This window comes from Cuculus canorus, chromosome 3 (genome assembly GCF_017976375.1).
Source record: "Cuculus canorus isolate bCucCan1 chromosome 3, bCucCan1.pri, whole genome shotgun sequence".
Lineage (NCBI taxonomy): Eukaryota > Metazoa > Chordata > Aves > Cuculiformes > Cuculidae > Cuculus > Cuculus canorus.
Window position 1 is genome coordinate 77915577 of NC_071403.1, and position 21295 is coordinate 77936871.

Below are 21295 nucleotides of genomic sequence, written 5' to 3' on the forward strand. Positions count from 1 at the left end.
GTTTTTCAGTGGTTTCTTAAGAGTGATTATTCTCATGGATTATACATAGCTTAAGAATCACCAAATGTTCAGCCATCTTCTTAAAAGAAAAAAACCAAACCAACACAAACCCCAACAAACAACACGAATAGCAAATCAAGGCTTAAAAGTGCCAAAGTTAGTGCGTATAGTTAGGTTCTACAGATCTGTAATAAATCTGATATGAAACAAATGTGTATTAAACATGGATACTGCACCTGTATCAGTGTTGCTATTGATGTGTCAGCTGGATATCACAAGGGAGAGAATCTGCAGAAGTGAAAGCTTTGACAAGAACCATTTGCTGATCCAAGGTATTTTGTCTGCAGTGTTTCACAGTACAAAAAGGTCTGTGTAGACTACTTTATTCCAAGAAATAGGAATATAAATAGTATGTGAGGTTTTGATGTATTTTGAATATTGAGAAAGAGCCCAGAGATGATCCAAGTCCTGGTTCACCTGTTCTGGGAACTGAGGCACAAATCCCAAACCTATTTTAATAAACTGATGCATTCCCTTGATACTCATGGACTTCAAATGGAGCTCATAGGTGCCAAGGAGATAGTGTTTGGAAAAGCTCAGACTTCTGGAAGAAGGTGGTAAAAGTGGGAGCTGTTTAAAAATGGAAGGAGGTTTCTTGCATTTTGCTGTTGCATGACTTCTCTAGTAGGTAACAGAGAGAATAGCAGTGGGGGTAAATGATGCTTGCGTAGCTATTCTAGAAAGTTTTTCAGAAATAAATGAGTGGCTTATAAATAGATTTGGATTACGTTTACTATTAGCTAATCAAATAGGTTGTAAAATAGTTGCTGAGGTATTTGCAGGAGCTTTTATATTTGATATCAGAGTTGTATTTATTATATTTCTATATTTGATCCCAGGATTTTTCAATGCACAAACCCTATTCTGTCTCACCAAAAAAAAAATTGGTAAGATCATCTATCTGTGGACACCAGCAACATGTTCTTGGGACTTAATTGGTCGCCATTTCCATAGCTCCTCCACAACCATTGGCTGCAATGCCCTTTAGGTGCATGCATCAGTAATTTGTTATTGGCTGTTGATTGTCCTCAGACTGTAGAAATAGGTAAGAGATTAGCAGATAAGTCAATTTATGTAGGAACTATTACTATACCATGCAAAATAGCATGCTATGTATCACCCCTTAGCATTACAGTAACTGAAGGTTTGATATAATTCAAGAAGACAAAGCAACCTTCCAGCACTTGAAGGTGGCTACAAGAAAGCTGAGGAGGAACCATTCATTAAGGCTTCTGGTGATAGGAGTGGGTGCAATGAGTATAAACTGGAGAGGGGTAGATTTAGACCAGACATAAGGAAGGATTTCTTCACCATGAGAGCGGTGAGGCACTGGCACAGGTTGCCCAGGGAAGTTGTGTCTGCCCCATCCCTGGAGGTGTTCAAGGACAGATTGGATGGAGCCTTGGGCAGCCTGATCTAGTGGGATGTCCCTGCCCATGGCAGGGGCGTTGGAACTAGGTGATCTTTAAGCTCCCTTCCAACCCAAACTATTCTATGAAGTGATGGGATCCTGTAAGGCAGTCATAAGTGTTTTTTATTTGCTGTGTGTTTGAGCAACACGTATTGTCTGGGAAGTGAATAGAAGAGAGATACTATGGAAGTAGCATGAGTTTTGGTGGGCTGTGAAATCATGGGGATGTCAAAAATAGAAATGCAGTGGTCTGATTTGAACCACTGAGCAGCTTCCATGACAGCCCAATAGCACTTAAAGTGCTGGAGAATGAAAAAAAGAAAATGAAAATCAGGGGTATAGAGAAGTTGCTTCTTGGATCTCAGGTGGCCCGCAGAGAAGCTGTGGCTGAGTGCTTTTGCGAAAACCTCTCAAGTTCATAACAAGATAGTCTAGGTAGAAGGCAGTTGTGACTGAACAGGTAGTAAAGTCTAAAGTCTAGAAAGATTGATGACTTGTCCTATCTCACACAAAACTACGTGGCGAAACTGGAAACTAGGTAAGATCCCCTGCTTGCAAAGCAGACTTCTCATCCTCTTGTTTTCTCTGTTTCATCTGCTTTGATTGTAATTCTCAGGAGGCAGAAGCTGTCTCTTACCGTAAGTTACGCAGCACTTAGAACAGCGTGTCTTCATCATGGCTGTTACTTCTAGGAATTTTAGTTTTTCCAAATGAATACACATCACGGAGAAATAGTAATACTCATCCTTACTGAATGCCCTATCCAACATCACAAGGACTAAATGGAAATAGAGAAAAAAGCTACTTTTCTGGTTCTAAAAATAATTCTGGGTCATGTGGAAAATCATTGTGGAGGTTATTTGTGGGAGTTCAAATGTTCAGTTGTTCTACTTTACTTTTTCTAGGAATTACTGCATGGCTGAATGTCAGCCTCCAAAAGTCTCAAAAAGCTCATGAAAAGAACTTCTGTGTTTCCTTTGGAAAAACTGGATGGCAGCATAACGAGAGAAAAAAAAAAAGTGTTAGAATGCTTTAGGCTTTACTGAGATTTGGAAATAGAGAATTTAGGATGCATTATTGGTGTCACAACTCAAACTGGACAAGGAATTCCTTTGGGAATAGACTTCTTTATTCTTAAAATGTTGTGACCCATTGTGAGAACGGAACTGTTGCTCAGCAATGGAAACATGTCAGTGGAAAATCATGAGGTTTTCCTTGAGAAACAATGAAATTCCTCAAAGGTTAGTAGTGTGAAATAAAGAAAGGTGATGAGATGACTGTTTGAATCATCTTCAAAGTTGAGGAAAGACTATTTGATGTGCTTAGCCAAGGGGGCACAGCCATGGGTGAGTGTTTGTATGGGCCCTGGTGACAATAGTAACCTGTAAAGTTTGACCAAAAAAAAGATGATTTTCCTGAAAGCTGCTGGCAAGTCAGGATAGTGAAATAGCAAGACTGCTGACCAGCAATTCCTGTACTCTTAACTGTCTGCCAAAATGTAATATTTTTCTTTTTTTTTTAATAATCAAAGGCTGAAAATAGGAAAAAAATTAAAACAAAACAGTGCTGGCCCAGAAAAGAGCAAGTTGTTTCCCAATACTAAGCCAGCTGTCAAATCACAGGTCATCAGCACTGCAGTTTGCAGTACCTTCTATTGAATAAGAGGAAGCCAGAACTGATTAAACCACAGACAGGTTACTTCTGAGTACACCTAAACTCTTAAAGGCTACCTTGCTCTTTCTTACGTTGGTGAAAAAATAATTTCTGTTTTTAACCATCAATTTTAAAGCAGTATATCTCAGCTTAGAATAACATTTCTTAATCAAAATAAGAACCATTAGAATCTATGCATTTTTGGCAATAAGAAACAAGCCAGTCTGTTCTGGTAGCATAGAATTTCAGAGTCCTGGAACTGATTAATTCTTCAAAGATGTTTTGAGCAGCTGCTTGATTGTGGAAAACCTTCTCTTGCAGGAAGTTGTCAAGATGCTTCAAAACGTATAATTAGTAGGAGAGAGATCTGGTGAGTAAGCTGGGTGAGACAGAGCTTTGTAGGCCAGTTCATGCAGCTTCTGTATAGTCATTTCCAAGACATGCAATTGGGCATTGTTATGGAGAGGAACTGGTCCTTTTTGATTATAGTTCTTGGTGCATTTTGTGGATTTCCTGGCAATACTTTTCTGCTATGATGTTTTGCCAGGATACAAGAAGTTGTAGTGAGTGGTTCCACTTGCGGACCACTAAATAATGACCATAACCTCCTTTAGATACAGTTTTGGTTTGGGGAAGTGTTTTGGTGCTCCACCTGAGTCCAGCCACTACATGTAATGCCATCAGTTGTCATACAGAATCCATTTTTTGTCATGTGCCACAATGTGATCAATAAACGGAATGGTTTTGTTGCGCAAAAGAAGTGCGGATCAGGCTTCATAATGGCAGATTTTTTTCATTTTCACTCAGCTCATGCGGCAGCCATTTGTTGAGCGTTTTTGATTTTCCAGTTTGGTGCAAACTTTGAACAACTATTGAATAGTCTTTTTTAGTTCGTCTGCAACTTCTTGAGTTGTTTTGCATGAGTCTGTTTCAATACTGGTTCTCATGCATCGCAGAGGGATGCACGCAACTCCTATCTTCAAGGCTCTCATTTCCATTATGATGCTGAGCTGTACATTCATTAGTGGTCCATGCTTGGTGGGTATTGGTAGTTGTTTCCACTGCTTTACGTCCCCTTTTGAACTCATACAACAAAATCTCTCAAATTTTCTTTTTTTCCCCATCTTTAACTTGACAGTGTAATATATAAAAAACCCAAAACAGTGAAATCAAAACTATTAGTATAAATAAGCAGAAGAAATTTTGTGCTTTAAAATGGTGTACTACATGAACGTAATTAATTAAAAGCTTAATCCAAAATAAGTTTACAATGACAAAAATGGCAATTATTGGCAATTATTTTTGCATCAACCTAATTGCTTGTATGCAAGTGCATATGTTTATAAAAAAACAAACACCACGTCCCCCCTCCCCAACAAACAAGGCAGGACACTTCCATCTCCTTGCCCTCTTTAATATTTTTCCAGCACGAAGTGTCTTTTTCAGTCAGGGGAAGTTGTTGTATTATATATGGGAATTTCTATGTCCTAGTAACAAGAAAGGGAGATGCGGGGAGAGTAATCTTGAGGAAAGAAGATAGTGGGAAGCAATACAGGCATTTTTCATTTTCTCCAGCTCCATCCTGTCTGTTGTGAGTGTCACGCCTTAATAGAAATAGGGCAAAAAAAAAATAGTTCTGTAGCCTGTACATTGCATTGTTTGCAATCTGTATGTGTTGAAGAGAAAACTGCTGTTCATGTAAAACTCTACATCAAATAAGGGAAGAAATCGGCTCACCTACAATGCTCATCTTGTTTCAAGAATGAACATTTAATTTCATGGTCTCTTGACATGTGATGTACAAGGATGCGGGAGGAGAACAACACAGCACTGCTCATTTGTAGAAGAATCTGTTGTACAAACACTGGAGTGATCTTAGCCTGCAATTTAAAAATCTATTTCTTGATATCTGTAAACTTCAGAAGCACAGCCATTAACTTTTCTCCCTCTCCTCTGTCATGTCAGCAGACAGAATCTGCTGAAATATGGGTTGCTTGTCACCTTGAGAAGGATAGAGGCTCAGCCAAGTAGTGACTGAAACAAAGAGAAATCTGAACAACTGAAAAGCTGTTTCTTCCGCCTTAATTAACTTACTTGGCTCTAATTTGTAGTTTGTCTTAATACGTGTTTAGCAACAAGGTTTGCAATGCTGAAAAATGTTTGCGCTATGAAATGTAACTGCCTAACATGATATCAAAACCTGATAATAAATGATAACACCCTGGGAGGCAGAGGTCTGGGTCAGAAGAACGATGATTTAGAACTAAGTAGAATTAAATGCTGAAGGGATTTTGGCATAGTAAAACTGCCATAGGCAGGAGAAAATTAGGACTTGACCAAAGAAATAAGGAAAAAAAAAATTACTACTGGCTTTTAATCTTCTTGGCTTCTCAAATATGTATAGGGAATGGAGAATAATTATCGAGTAATTTGTAGTGAGAATTGGCTCTGTTCTGTCACGTTAGATATATGTGCGGCATTTACTTCAGTATTTTCAGCCAAAACTTCCCTTCATGCTGCTGCTGTTCAGGATGCTGAGTCCCAAGTGACTGCTGTTCATCGTTCCAGGCTTGGTAATTTGTAAATGCTGTTCTCTGAATTAGGCCCAGTCCTACTAGAGGAGCTCTGGAAACTCAGACAACCTCGCATACGAGCTCATCAGGACCTTGGGCTGGATGCAGGAAATTGTTGTTTCCATGAGCAGTTTAAGTCCTGTGGAAAACTCCCACTGACTTTGCAGGGATTATCCATTTGTGGAAAGTTATTTTGAGAGAGGTGCATTCCTTTGTAAAATGGCTGGCAACCAATCTGGGCAACACTCAGGTCTTAGTTCTGGCCATATATTTTTGTTGGTCTGAATTTGTCCTTTGCCTTGCACAATGGGAATGTACTCCATGACTACAGCTTGCACTTTCCATTTTAATCTAATAAAAAACAATCATAAAAAAAGAAAGCGAGGCTTGAGTGTATAATTGTTTTCAGATATTGGACCCCTTGGGCTATATCATGTTTATGTCTTTGAACAACTCTCTGTAGAGATCAGAGTGCAATCCTGCTTGAAAAGTGTAGACTCAGCATGACCTATCTTTTGTCAGGGCCTTTGAAATCCTGAGTGAGGAAAGTTGCATTGTAAATGGAAAATAAAATTAGGTACAGTGTTTTTCATTAATTTTCTGAACATTGTTATTGTTTACATTCATTTTATATATTGCCTTATATTTCTATTTACATTTTTTTCAGACCTCTTTCATCATGTATTTTCAAAAGTATTCCAATATTTAATTGGAAGGTAAAGGAGAAAAGCTCCCATGCTAGCTTGTTTAAAGACAATGTCATCTGCTGTCTGGTCAACATATTTTCTGTGATGCTTCAGAAGAGAATGCTGTGCTGCATTTAAATTAAGAGTTTGCTAGTTCTTCTTGAGGTTATTTAAAATGAGGACCTACATTTCTCACATCCTACTGTTGTCTGAAATACGAAATCCCATCCTATATTGCTGTGCCAGAAAATGTTAGCAGATAAAGTGCAGAGCAGGTCACGGTATTTCTAATTCAGATTAATGACCCCATTCAGCTTGTCTCCTTAGCAGGAAATTAGAAAGTGCTAGGAAGGAGAAAACAGTGATTCATAATGTGCGAGTGCCTGTATTGGCAGTTGCACTCATTAAAAGCTAAGATATTGTTTTGATATAAAATAATTGAGTCTGACTTATTTATGGGATATGGTTGTCTCAGCTCATAGAGATTCTTTGAGACGACTGCTGGCTCTATGCTCAGATAGAGGAGGAAGAGGTGACTGATTGCAGTCAGCAATCCCTGGCCAGGTTAAATGCACAACTGTCTTCTACTGCAGAAATGACCACAGCTGCTCTTCTCAAAGAGCCTAAAAGAGTAAAACACCTTCAGGAAGATTTTGAGCAGTCAAGGAGAAAGCAATGAGAAAGCGCCTACAAAAGCAGCTAATATTTGTTGCATAATTTGATACATGCAGTTATGTTTAAATGCTGTGATTGTAGCTTGAGGATTGTAGAAGAGCATGGCAGCAGTCAGTGGTTCCTGGACATGCTGGACTAGATGTCCGCAGAGGCTGGGTGTAAAAGAGGTCTTATGTTCTGGATACCTCTGTTGGCCAGAGTCCAGGATATGGCTACACACTCAGCTTCACTCACTAGTCACAATCTTCCCTTCATAAGGGGAAGCCAGCCTTCCTCTGAATTCCTGCTCATGCAAAGTGCATTTCTATGCAGAAGAAAGTAAAATTTCTGCCTGGAGAAGCAGTCTCAGTTCAAGAATGTTTAAGTCCAATCTAGCAGGGAAGCGCAGGATATATCATCAGAGAGTAATATTAATGTATGCCCCATGGGCATGGAGTAGGTAGAAGCTCTATGGGGCAGTGGAAAACACTTGAAGCTCCTTCATTTTCCTTCTCTCCTCTAACACGTGTAGAGGGCAGTATGACTTGATTCTTTGTAAAACTGTATACTATCTGCCCCTGCAGTGAAAGGTTTGCTGTTGGACTGGAAAGACAGCAGAGCTTTTCTGTTGGGTAGGTGAAGTTCCCACTGGTCACAAGAAATGCTTAAGTGACCCTGAAAAGGAAGGACAAAACCCCCTGGTCTCCAGGGGAGTGCTCTAGCTCCACGATGTGAAGGTTTTGCTCCTGTGTTTGAGTTCTTTTCTCTACGTAGGGGCATAGCACCAGTTTCTGGCAGACACTAGTTTGAAAGATGTCAAAAGGGTAAATGATTATAGCAATGTCTCTGACATACTTGGGAAATCCTTAATCCGCAGGCTATTCATGCAGTGGCACCACTTTCAGCCACAGTCTAAAGAAAAGAAACTGCCGGGATGAACAGTTTGGGAGAAGCTCAGGCCAGTTTGTGCCTGTTAGTCTGGAAATGTGCAGCGGACTAAGACCCAATGTGCAGAAAAGGACTTTTGGTTCAAAGGGGATGAGAGGGTCTGTAATGTTAGTGTGTAGGATTCTAGGATTGTCAGAGGCTAAGGAGCAAATGCTCTTAGGTTTTCCGCATTGGCACTGGTAATCTACATTCTGCTGAAACCCTGCATTAGGCGATTCCTTTTATTCTGGTTTTAGCTTGTAATCTTTAAGAACTGCAGTTACCAGATACTACAAGGTGGCACTGTGCATGGCTTAGTGCTGTCTTGATTGAGACACTGAGGTCAAAGGCCAGGGGAAGTTAAAGGTCCCTGAAAACTAACCTTATGAGTGGGCTCGCTGAGCTCTTCTCCCTTGGTGTCACGAAGACAAATGGCATTTTTTAAAATTCTCCCAATGAACTAGCATTCATTTTCTGGTGTGTCTTCCTTCTTTATTGCTTCCTAATGAGCTTCACTCCCATCACCTCTAGCCTCCTGCTTTCGAACCTGCATTTACACCCATGCATAGAAGAGAAGAAAATTAAACAAATTAATTAAGTCGACCTGTCTAATAAAATGAGTACTGGTGACTTCTGAGATTTTGCCTCTTGCTTTTTACAGAAATTGTCTATAAATCTTTGATGGTCACATTTGCTGGGCTTTTTCTGTCCATAGGGTTGGCAAGAACATCAAATTTTCTTTGTGTGGTGTCTCAGATTTAACTGAGAACATTGCATTCTCTGTTCATATTTATTTTTTTATATACACGTGTGTGTATTTTTACTCTTTGTTTTTGTTTATGGTGATCATTTTACTTGCTTGTTTATTTTTTTTTTCAGCAGTGAAGTTTTCATGAAAGTGCTTTTCAGGAGCTATTTGGAATAACAGCTATTGCTTGGGGGAGGGGATCTGTGCTATTGCAGTCCACAATAATTCCTCTCAACCCTGGACTGGCTGGGGTGTATTTTCTCCCCTGTTCTCCCCGTGCTGCTTTTTTTGCTCTTGGACAGGTCCATTGATTCAAAATCAAGTTTGAGCTTGACTATTTTTTTTTTTTAAACCTGTAAAAACTTGTGTGTGAGCTAGCACCTCATACTGCCTCCTGAAATGTTCCTTTTGGAATCTGCACCCAGATATAGTTGTGCTTATACTGTTTTTGTCCTCCCCAACACTATCACCACTATCACTTTGCACTGGAGGAAGGCAGCTGTCCTAAACTGTAAAATTCTGCTAATTTCAACAAATTGTGGATTATCTGAGGATCTGGCTGCCTATGTGCTTTTGTTCCTTGCTGTTACTGTTTTCCTCTTGGACGTGGATGAGGATCTTGACCTATGTGCTGCAGGCTGCCTAGGTATAAAATGCATGCAGCATCTCTGTGTGCAAATACATTGTTGTCTTTATGTGGCTTTGAGAGATTCTGTGTAAGTGTGAAAGAGCATGGTGAAACTGATGAACTTCAAAGGTTAAGTGTGGTTCTAAGAAAGGACTCTTCCACTTTTGAGCATTTACCAGATGATGAGGACTAATGCCTCCACCTGATTTTCACAAGATAGCTATTTAATCCAGAATGTCTAAGTGCTGTTTCCTAACACAGTACTATTATTACCAGATGAAAGTGCTGTGGATTCTTTCCAAGGAATATGTGAATAATTTTAAATTCCTCTGCTGAGACTGCTTTTATTGAACCTTTTCTCCTTCCTGTCTGCACTGTGTTTTCACTTTGAAGTAATAAATATGTATAGTCTTTTGGTATCTAGATAGGTACCTTGACCATTTTCTTCCTTTTTATTCCATATCTCATCACTTTGTTATACCTGAACATCACAGTGATGCTTCCGTGAAGTGAAGATTATATAAAACACAGGGGTATCCTTCTGTTCTGGTTTGAAATAGTACCTGAAATTTTAGTAGTGGTTAATGGAAGATCTAAAATGTCATATGTTGACATGCCAGTGGGAATCTGAATCTGACCCAGCTTTCAGTGTTGGCACTCTGTTAACTTTAGTGGCTTTAGCACTCAATGAGAAATAGCAACTTTAAACTTATCCTTCTGCACCTCTTTAATTCATTGCACAGAAGTCTATCCAAGAGGATTAGTACAAGTTTTTGTTCCCGCTTTTTCCATTGCACAGTTTATAATGCAATATTCTAACATCCTGCAACTAGAATGTGAAAAGATGGATGATAAGTATGGCAATATGAATTCTTTTGCACACTTGTCACAGTATAGTCTGGATGATGGGTTTATTTCAGTCTCTATATAAGAACTTGACAGTGCAGCCTCAGAAGGAGCGAGAGTGATCCAGAATAAAGCAAGAGTCAGCAAGTGGGTGTAGATACTGAAAGACTTTCTCAAAAATTCTTTCAGCTACATCCTCTTCCTATTCATGATGGGTTTTTTATATGCTCTCAGTGTCTGTATATGTTCCTGCTACCCCAATGACAGAAAGGCCATAAATGGCTCTCTGTGGGAGACTTAGAATGCAAGAAAGTACTGTTGAAGGTGTAGACTGGGTCTGTGTTGATAACAGTGTCAGCCTTTGGGTGAGGATTTTGTACTTGAAAAGCTGCAGAGAAGTGGCATTTTTCTTGTATTTCTTTTTTCCTTTTAGTACAAAATATTAGAAACACATTACCTGTGTCAAGAAGAGTGGTGAGGGTGACCTAAGCTCCAGGTGAGGTTTTAGACAGTTTCATTAGTTCTACTGTGTTCAGGGTCACTGCCTCCAGCTTTCATAGTTGAAGGACCCACTTCCCGGCTGGAATTTCCTGCAGTTGAGGCAGTAAGAATTCACCTTATTCTAGAGGGCCAAAGCTTTTTTTGTGAACAACAAGGACCTGCATGCCTCAGATTGTTGCAGTCCTAAGGGAGAAGCTCTCGCTACAGAGGTGAAGAGTAAATTGGACAGGTTCTAATCTCATAGCTTACTCGCAGAACCAGAACATAAAGCCAGATATTAAAATGGCCATGTTGGTTAATGTTTTTTTTCTTTAATGTCCCCACACTGTTTGACATAGAGTTCTTGCAAATATTTCACTGCTTTGAAATGGGCCAGGAGCTTGTGGAAGACTTTAATAGAGCTGTTGCCATTTGTGCCTGAAGGGAGGTCTGGCTTGAAAATTTGCTAGAGAGAAGGAACAGCACAGTCAGTGCAAGCCTACTCACTGCCCCACCAACACACCTCTGCTCCACTTCATGGGCATTGCTGAAGGGAATTCTACGGACAATTTTCACACGAACTCAAAAACTAGCACGAGGATTAATATAGGAAACATTTGTTGGTGTCTCCTAGAAACAAGGGTAGTAAACTGCACAAAGAGGCATAAATTCAACAAAACTTTCTATAGTTTGTTGCCAAACACCTGTCATGCCACATACCTGTTCCCTGGCTTGTACCTTGGAATGCCTTGGGAAGGGGCTCTCTAAGTAATGATATAGTTTTATAGGGAATAATCTTATTATTTTAGTTTGAAATGTATCTTTAGATAGTTAGGAAGAAGCCAAATAAGGGGGGAAAAAACCCAAGATGTGTGAAGGAACATAAATAACGTATTTTCGTTGTCAGTTTTCTTCAGGAAAAGAAGTGATGACAACTGTATGCTCTACACATTTTATGTTAATTCACTTTATAGGAGTTGGCGCTGCAGAGAGTATGTATTTATAGGGATGCATTCACATAGCTTCTGCTTCACACAGACTACTGATTTAGATGTCTAATTTAGGAGCACAGTCTCTCTCTGTAGTCAGTGGAGTCTAAATTAACATCTCTGAATTACCCCCTGAAAGGAAGTACCTTTCTCCACTGACTTCAGAGTGACCTGAGGCTTCTGATTTAGGCACATAAGTCACGTGCCTAGTGTATTAGCCTTGTGTAAACAATACTCTGATTGAGTGTTGGCCCTGGCACTGCTTTCTTCCCAAAAGCAGTGAACTCTTTGGGAGATTACTACTTTGTCGGATTTGAGTGTCTCTGAAGGGGAGGATGATCTTCCCTGTCTGGCTATGCCCAGATACATGAATCAGAAACATAAAATGGTTTGGGTTGTTAGAGACCTTAAGGATCATCCAGTTCCAAAACCCATACCTTGGGCAGGGACACCTTCCCCTAGATGAGGTTGCACACAGCCCCATCTATACTGGCCTGGAACACTTCCAGGAATGGGGCATCCACAACTTCTCTGGACAGGCTGTTTCAGTGCCTTACCACCCTCAAGGTGAATTTCTTCCTTATATCTCATCCAAATTTACCAACTTTTGGTTTAAAACCATTACACCTTGTCCTGTTGTTGTCACACCAATGGATGTGATCTGTCTGGACTTCTGTAAAGCCTTTGACACGGTCCACCACAACATCCTTCTCTCTAAATTGGAGAGATATGGATTTGATGGGTGGACTGTTCAGTGGATAAGAAACTGGTTGGATGGTTGTATTCAGAGAGTAGTGGTCAATGGCTTGATGTCCAGGTGGAGATTCGTGACAAATGGTGTCCCTTGGGGGTCCATAGTGGGACCAGTGCTGTTTAATATCTTCATCAATGATATTGGCAGCAAGATTGAGTGCACCCTCCGCAAGTTTGCAGATGACACCAAGCTAAGCGGTGCAGTTGCCACACCGGAAGGACGGGATGTCATCCAGAAGGACCTGGACAAACCGGAGAAGTGGGCCTGTGCGAACCTCATGAGGTTCAACAAAGCCAAGTGCAATGTCCTACACCTAGGTCGGGGCAATCCCCAGTTTCACTACATGATGGGGGATAATGTGATTGAGAGCAGCCCTGCAGAGAAGGACTTGGGGGTGCTGGTTGATGAGAAGCTCGGCATGAGCCGGCAATGTGCACTCACAGCCCGGAAGGCCAACAGTATCCTGGGCTGCATCAAACAAAGCATGGCCAGCAGGGAGAGGGGAGCGTTTCTGCCCCTCTGTTCCTCTCTTGTGAGACTCCTCCTGGAGTATTGTGTCCAGGTCTGGAATCCTTAACATAAGAAGGATATAGAACTGTTGGAACGGCTCCAGAGGAGGGCTACAAGGATGATCAGAGGGCTGGAGCACCTTTGGTACGAGGACAGGATGAGAGAGTTGGGGTTGTTCAGCCTGGAGAAGAGAAGGCTCCAAGGAGATCTTAGAGCAGCCTTCCAATACCTGAAGGGGGCTACAGGCTATAGGAAAGCTGAGGAGGGGCTGTTTACAAAGGCTTGTAGTGATAGGACGAGGGGCAATGGGTATAAGCTGGAGAAGGGCAGATTTAGACTAGACATAAGGAGGAATTTCTTCTCGATGAGAGTGGTGAGGCACTGGCACAGGTTGCCCAGGGAAGCTGTGGATGCCCCATCCCTGAAGGTGTTCAAGGCCAGGTTGGATGGGGCCTTGGGCAGCCTGATCCAGTGGGAGGTGTCCCTGCCCATGGCAGGGGGGTTGGAACAAGATCGGCTTTAAGGCCCCTTCCAACCCAAACTATTCTATGATTCTATCTATTTTATTCTACTACAGCTCCTGCAAAATGTCTGTCCCCATCATTATTGTAAGCCTCCTTTAAGTACTGAAAGGCCTTAATAAGGTCTCCCCTGAGCCTTCTCTTCTCTGGGCTGAACAACCTCAACTCTCTAAGCCTGTCTTTATAGGAGGAGTACTCCAGTCCTCTCATTATCTTTGTGGCCCTCCTCTGGACTCACTCCAATAGGTCTATGTCCTTCTTATGTTGGGGTCCCCAGAGCTGGTTGCAGTAGTCCAAGTGGGGTCTCACCAGAGAGGGAGAATCACCTCCCTTGACCTGCTGGTCACTCTTCTTTTGATACAGACTGGTTGGCTTTCCAGGCTGCAAGTAGTGCATGTTTCTTATGGGACTCAGTGACTTCAGGAACAAAACTTCAAGCCATGTACCCAGACATGTGTACTTGACTTCAGGCAGCAGGGCACATAGAGGCAGAAAGTGCCTGCAAGCTAATATGTGCGTATACTACCTACCATAGGTGTTACTGTGGGATGAACCGCAGTAAAGAAAAATAAAACCAAAGAAAACTGCACTGCCAACCAACACACATGCGTCTGCAGAAGTGGAGATTAATGAAGTGAGATCCAGAAGGGGCCTGTGAGCCCCTGGCTTATCTAGATGCCTCTGCCAAAGGCTCTTCCTTCGCCCCTGCACAAGCTGCTGATCTCTTTCTCATTCTCCACCTCTTTGCAATAAGAATGATTTTATTTACAAGGGGTGATGTCATGAGATTGTTGTGAGGGGATGTGACTCAATGTTTGTATAACGCTTTGAAGATGAAGAATGCTAACTATTGTTATTTGAGATGGCAACAAAATAAAACAAAATATGTTTAGTGCAGCTGCTCAAGCCAAATCCATTTTCAGTTAATCTTCCAAACAGGAATTCAAAATCAAAGTAAAAAGCCTTTCCAACTGGAACTTCACAGCTTGATGGGAAAGTTATAAAGAGAATTGATTGTTTTTTAAATAGTTGTAACTGTATTGCGATGGAGCGTGGTCTAGAGTGCTCATCTACTCCTGGTTGCCGGTCAGTTTGGAACTGTGAATTAAGTCTTGCTCGGGGGAATCTTTTTTTTTCAGAAAAGAAAAATAGTTGGTTTGTTGTGTGTGGCATATGGTATAAACTGTCAGAAACGGCCTCTCTGCTCTCTGAAAATATGTGCTCTTCTTTCAGTAATGGAAAACAGCAAAAGATGCAGAAAGCAACAAAATTGCCAAAGGCCACTGCAGAGCATCTCCAAGGGAATCACTGTCCCCTCCCAGAAAGTTCAGTCTCTGCCATTCCTGCCCCAAAGGTCCGCTCCAGCAAGGGCGGCTATTCTCGCACCAGGTAAGCATTGCCTGGGGTAGCTTCAGGACTGCGTGCTGCCTCTCTATGCTCTGTGCTGGCCCTTCAGCATCTACATCTGGTTTGCTTACATGTATGTCAATTACAAGACAAGCTTCCCTTTGGATCAGGGATATTAGTAGGTGGACAGTTTTTACTTCCAGTGTAATATAGAAGAATTTGCTCCCTGGTCTTTGTACTCTTTGTGTTGATCTTTAGTCTCTCTTGCCTCAATTTCAGGAACACAGGAATTACTATACTAAAACAGATGAACAGTGCAGCATTCCAGCAGCAGTGGTCAGCATAGCTGACCTAAAACCTAAGTAAGGACAGCTATGTTTCAAACTGTTTCTACCTCATGGTTGATGTTTTAAAATATGATAGCAAAAACCTGTTGCAAAAATGTCCTTAATAGATATTCTCCATAAAACAGGCAGAATAACACCCTCACTTCCCTGGAGTATTGCTAAGTCCAGATCATTTGCACAACACTTTTAAGTAACGTACTGAAATTAGTACAGTTCAACTATTTTTACCTGCCAAAGCCCTGCCTCTTTCTAGGAAGGGTCTATGTACATTGGATTTAGATTTTTCACCTGGTGTTCAAAGGGACTGGAACGTGTCTCTCGCCCTCTTGTTTTTGGTGGGATTTGTCAATATGAAGTACCTTTATAAGAGGGTTATTCATTGCTTTCTCACTTTCACTGAATGCACTGTTTGCTAACTAAACCATACTGTTTGATTTTTGCTGTTCTGTGCAGAGGCATGCCTTCAGACCCTATTTTTTGTTTTCTTAATGCTTTTGAAGTTGCTTGTTCCTAAAATACGACTCTCGGTAAACATTTCAGCACTTTAATTTGGCTTAAATTTATACTTGAACATTAAAGTTCCAAAATAGTTTTATGAGCAAATACAAAAAAGATAGCTCTGAGGGCCTTTATTTTAAATATCTTTTGGTTTTGCTAAACTATATACCCAAGTAACTGCCTTATAAACAGCTTTATATTGTACTGTATTGCAAATCATTGGAACAACATGCTGTAAAAGTTGCAAATGGCAAAACATTATATGCCCCAGTTTCTGCAGCCAGAATGAACAAGATCATTGGAAAGATATCATGTTGATAAAAGCAAGCATAGGAAAAATAACCTTAAATCTAAACTCTCTATATCACAGGTAATAGAACAAAGAAAAAATACAAATGTATTTTTCTTCTCAGAAGCGACGCAAGCCAACCCAGTTGTGCTTCCTGAACTGCTTTTTCTCTGTCATATTCCAAGTAAAATTTTTATTTCCTTTAAATCTATGATTACTGTGACAAAAATGCTTCTTTGCATAAATCATTTTTGCTTACCTTTGGAAAGCTGGTTCTCTCCAAGAATCAATTAGTTAGCTGTCAGAAGGAAGTGCATATCATATATTCACAAACACTTAGTGGGCCGAGCGGTGCTGAAACACCCATGGCAAACATTTGTCACTTGAGGTCTGGCAATATTAAAAGTGCAGCACAGGACTAATATTCTCCACTTCCGTTCTAGAGAGGAACCTATATAATTCGTTAAACACTTACATTTTGTTCTGAAGTGTAAATGTAACACTGCAGTTTAAAACTCTGTCCTATAATTCTTAGGCAGAGCAATCACTGGACTACATCTACAGTTCCTGTTCCCTAAGGTGTTCTTAGTGCCACAGGTGTGTCTGAGACTGAACACAGAGTGCTTGTCCCAAAGGGCTAATCTTGCAAATGGTCTGTGCTCTGAATTTCCGTGCTTCCTCCCTCAGAGACCATACTGCAGGATGAAGCCTGAACTGAGGAGAGACCTTTCAGTTCAGAGAACAGGTGGAAGATGAAATGGTGCTCTTGCTGGGGTAGGCCTCATACATTCTGCCTTTGCTCTTTTGTCTTGATCATGTTGAGATGTATGTGTGCATATAGATATGTCCTCTCTCTGCCACATCCCAACACTTCCTTGGCTGTACGATTGCCATTCAAAGACCTGAACACAGTCCGCTGTGTCTCCAGGTAGGCTGGAGGAGGGGGTTAAGGAGACAGCACTGCCAGTGTTGGTGCTACAACCACTGGGCAGAAGGCAAGGCAACTGTGATGCTGCGGAAAAGTTTAAGCCACTGGGTTCTGTACAACAGGAATTGTTGTTCCCTATATCCTGATGTAGATGGTTCTATAGGCAGTGGAAAATGCAAGTGGAAAACTCTAGTGGCATCATTCTCAAACTCCAGAAAATATTTTACTTTCACAGGAGTGTGGCAATCAGCTACGGAAATAGGAGATAGAGGAAAAGGCCAATATTTTTATGATATGTCACAAAATCTTGATCACAAAAATCACTAAAAAAAAATCACTAAAAGATACACAACTTTTCTAATTATTATCTTAACAACCTTGAATTTTTAAGTGCGTTCTGAAACAAATTCAGAAACTCATTAGACATGGTTCCACATGGTGCAGGTTCTTATGCTCGATCAATAGAGACACTGCCCCCCAAACTCAACGAAAAGGCCTACATGAAAAGTTTTGACAGAAAATAAAAGCATGATTAAGTGAGGGACATGTGTTCTTCTTTTGTGCCAGTAGTGTTTTGGGTGTCAGCTGTTTGATGATAGTACATTTTAATTAAGGCAGGGCACATCGATGTGTACAGTTTTATTTGAGCTTGTTCTTCCTTGTAAGCCTAATGAACTTGTTCAGTCCCACAAGCATGAACAAGCCTGTTAGGTACCTCTGCCAGCGATCTTTGGCAGGCATCCCTGTGCAGATAGTGTGAGGCAGTGTCATTCAATAGAGTGAATTGTCCAATTCTACAGAAATCCAGCTTGCTGTACTTAGTAAAATATAGTACTTAAAGGGGCATCTTTTCTTCCTAACTTACTGTAAGAAAGGCAATGCACTGGGGGAGAAGGACGTTTCCCAAATGCATTTCTAGGCACAAATGTTTTTGAAGAGGCTCAGGTGGCTATACTAAACACAAATTTTGGCTTTCTTGGTGCTTATTTTATCAGCTGCTTTCAGTGGATGGGCAGTGGCCCTTTCAGGAAATGTCCCTAAGTTTTTCTTCAGCACGGCTTGAGAGTCGTAACTGTGAGTTACTGCCCAATAATCTTCATAGGGGACTTCACTGGGCAGTAAAAGCAAACGGCTGAGTTTTGTGTTGTTTTTTTTTTATTTCAATGTGATTGCATTTGAACAGACTTTCCTGACTTGAGTGTAAGAGAAGAAGAGAATGAGAGAGGCAGATTGGGTGGAAGTTTTTACAGTAATGGCCCTAATTGTTAGAGCAGCAGCCAGCTATGGGGATTCCTGTCTTTTCCCGGCCTCAGCCATGGCTCACTGTTGCTTGAGGCAATCCATTTATCCTTTCCAAGCCCATGTTCACAGGGGTTTTTGTCTGAAAAGTAAGTCTAATAACATGTTTGACGGTGTTGCTGGGGTGGAATGATTTCATGTAGCGAAAGCAAGAATGGGGGTTCTGTTCTGTTCAGATTTAGATGCTTGCTTCAGTTCTTTACCTGTAAGTGATGCCTGAAGTTCCTTCCTCTCTAAAACAATACTGAACCCCTGGGTTCTGTACTGTGGGAATGGTTGTTCCTTATGTATCCTCATGTAGATGGAGAGGCTCTATAGGCAGCAGAAAACCCAGTGAAAAACTCATAGTGGCATCATCTGGGATTTTCTGGTTTTCCTTAAACTCCAGAAAATTGTTTATTTTGCATGAGTTCAGTATTCAGCTACAAAAAACGTGAAACAAGAAAAGATAGTCAATACTTTTATAATACTTCACAAATACATTTGTGCATTTAAAAATCACTTCAGTGATCCATAAAATGCAGGCAGCATAAAACCTCAAACTTATCCTATGTGTAAAGTGAAACAGGGTGTGCAAAGAGGAAACCCCTTAAAACAGCAATTGATCCTTGGCAAGCATGCCTGGTGCTGATGGCAGCATCTGTTCCGTGTTGGGCCACAGGTTTCCCAGAAGGTGCTGGCCCTTCTCCAGAGCAGAACGGGCAAAACAAGACCGGTGCTACCAGCACTGGTGGGAATCGCTCTCTGTGGCATGGTGCTGTTGCACGGTGCTGGGTCCTGGGAGAGGAAACCTGAAGGCTGCCACACTGCTTCCAACCATTTGCCCTTGGGAACATCCAAAGCGTGGTTAAGATGAGTCATCGGAGGTGAAGCCCCTTTGTTCTTCAGAGATCAAAGAGGAGGAGGAAGGTCTCAAACAGCTGGGAGGCCACTGATATGTGTGCGTGTATATCACAGAATCACAGAAGGGTTTGGGTTGGAAGGGATCTTAAAGCCTATCCAGTTCCAATCTCTGTGCCATTGGCAGGGACACCTCCCACTGGATCAGGCTGCCCAAGGCCACATCCAACCTGGCCTTGAACACCTCCAGGAATGGGACAGCCACAGCTTCCCTGGGCAACCTGTGCCAGTGCCTCACCACCCTCATGATGAAGAAATTCTTCCTAATGTCTTGTCTAAATCTAACCCTCTCCAGTTTATACCCATTGCCCTTCGCCCTATCACCACAAGCCTTTGTAAACAGTCCCTCCCCAGCTTTCCTGCAGCCCCATTCAGGCGCTAGAAAGTCGCTATAAGATCTTCTTGGAGCCTTCTTTTCTCCAGGCTGAACAACCCCAACTCTCTCAGACTGTCCTCATATGGGAAGTGCTCCAGCCCTCTGATCACCTTTGTAACCCTCCTCTGGAGACGTTCCAAAGGCTCCATATTCTTCTTATATGGAGAAACCCAGAACTGGACACAGTATTCCAGATGAGGTCTCACAAGAGAGGAACAGAGGGGCAGAATCACCCCCCTCACCTCCATCAAAAGAAGCAGCCCAGAACAGGCTTGGCCGCCTGGTCTGGGAGCGCACATTGCTGCCTCATGTCGAGCTTCTCATCCACCAGCACCCTGAAGTCCCTCTCTGCAGGGCTGCTCTCCATCACATCATCCCCCATCCTGTACTGATACCGAGGATTGCCCCGTCTCTGTCCCACCCGTGCCAGCGCCCCGCCACCCACTATATACACTCCGGCCGCGCATCGCCTGTGCGCGGGCGCCCTCTTCCGGCCAAGCGCGGCGGTGCCGCCTGCGGGATGGGCAAGGTGCGAAGTGATTCGATGGAGAGGGGAGCTAAATGTGACGCTGCTCAGTCAAGAGGTTGTTCAGCCTGGAGAAGAGAAGGCTTCGGGGAGACCTTAGAGCAGCTTCCAGCGCTAAAAGGGGCTGCAGGGAAGCTGGGAGGGGCTCTATCAGGGAGCACAGTGATAGGAGGAGGGGGGATGGTTTTAAGCTGAAAGAGGGGAGATTTAAATGAGATATTAGGAAGGAATGTTTTCCCGTGGGGGTGGTGAGGCACTGGCACAGGTTGCCCAGAGACGCTGTGGATGCCCCATCCCTGGTGGTGTTGGAGGCCAGGTTGGATGGGGCTTTGAGCAACCTGATCCAGCGGGAGGGATAGAATTGGATGAGCTTTAGGGTTCCTTCCAATCAAACAATTCTGTGATACTTATGGCACCGTCCAGGGCAAGCTTAAGGTATTTTAAAAGCTGGGTGATCTGAACAATGCTGTGTTACATGTCACGCACTTTTGTCCTGCCTTATATCTTAAGTTTCTCAAAGGGAGATCCAAGCTTTCATCTCTAGATGAGAATTTTAGATGAAGCTCTCCTTTCTGCTTTCCTTGAAGAACCTCTCTCAGCTGTGATGCCCAGTCATCTTCCACTCACTCCAACTGAGTTAACGCAGGCAGTGATTTCATTTAAGGGAACCTGCAGATTCACTGTTATCCCCATATAGGGCTGGACTTTCAGTACTCGAGAGTGTCTGTTTCTGGTTTGCGGTGCTGTAAGTCACGCACTATTTGAACTCTCTCTGATGGGAACATACTTTTTCTGAGTTGGAAGAAAGCTCTGGATTTGCCCCATCTGACTTGTGGGCACAGCTGGGCTATAGCTGGAGCTGGCAGCCCCCCAGCCTGTGTCTCCAAGGGTCTGTGTGCTGAGAATTTACTCCTAGAGCTGAGCTGTCTTCTCTCAGAGCATCTCTGTCTGTGGAGCACACACACACAGTGACCGGCTCCATGCCAGCACATTCAAGTGAGTGGTTAAAACTAAGGAAAATAAGTCTGGGTCAGCATTTCTAATCAAAACCAGGCTTAGGGAAGTTTCTTGCATAGAATGATAGAAAAGCCAGAGAATAACATAGCACTTGGCTTATTTCTAAGTTCTGTAATTTCAGTGCTGACTTGTATTAGAGTTATTTTTTAAAATGTCAATGACTAACTCAATTTCGTGGGGTTATTTTTGTGGGGTTTTTTTGTTTGTTTTGTTTTTTTTTAATAAATACTCACTAAATCGCAAATCCACAACATTTGTTGAACTGGCTGAAGATACTCCAGTCCAGACTTTCTCTACTTCTTATGCAGTACCTCTTGTGGACAGAGGA

General features: G+C 42.1%; 1 protein-coding gene across 5 annotated transcripts in view; it reads left to right on the plus strand.

Annotated features, from left to right (window-relative positions):
* Positions 1–21295, plus strand: part of CCDC85A (coiled-coil domain containing 85A) — a 138446-nt gene that overhangs the window by 18045 nt on the left and 99106 nt on the right. The window contains exon 1 of one of the 5 annotated variants that reach the window (XM_054063764.1): positions 14814–14829. The exons of the other annotated variants lie outside the window; for them this stretch is intronic. The gene's annotated coding sequence lies outside the window, so the exon portion shown is untranslated. Of the gene's footprint in view, positions 1–14813; positions 14830–21295 lie in introns of those variants that run through there. 5 annotated transcript variants of the gene reach the window in all.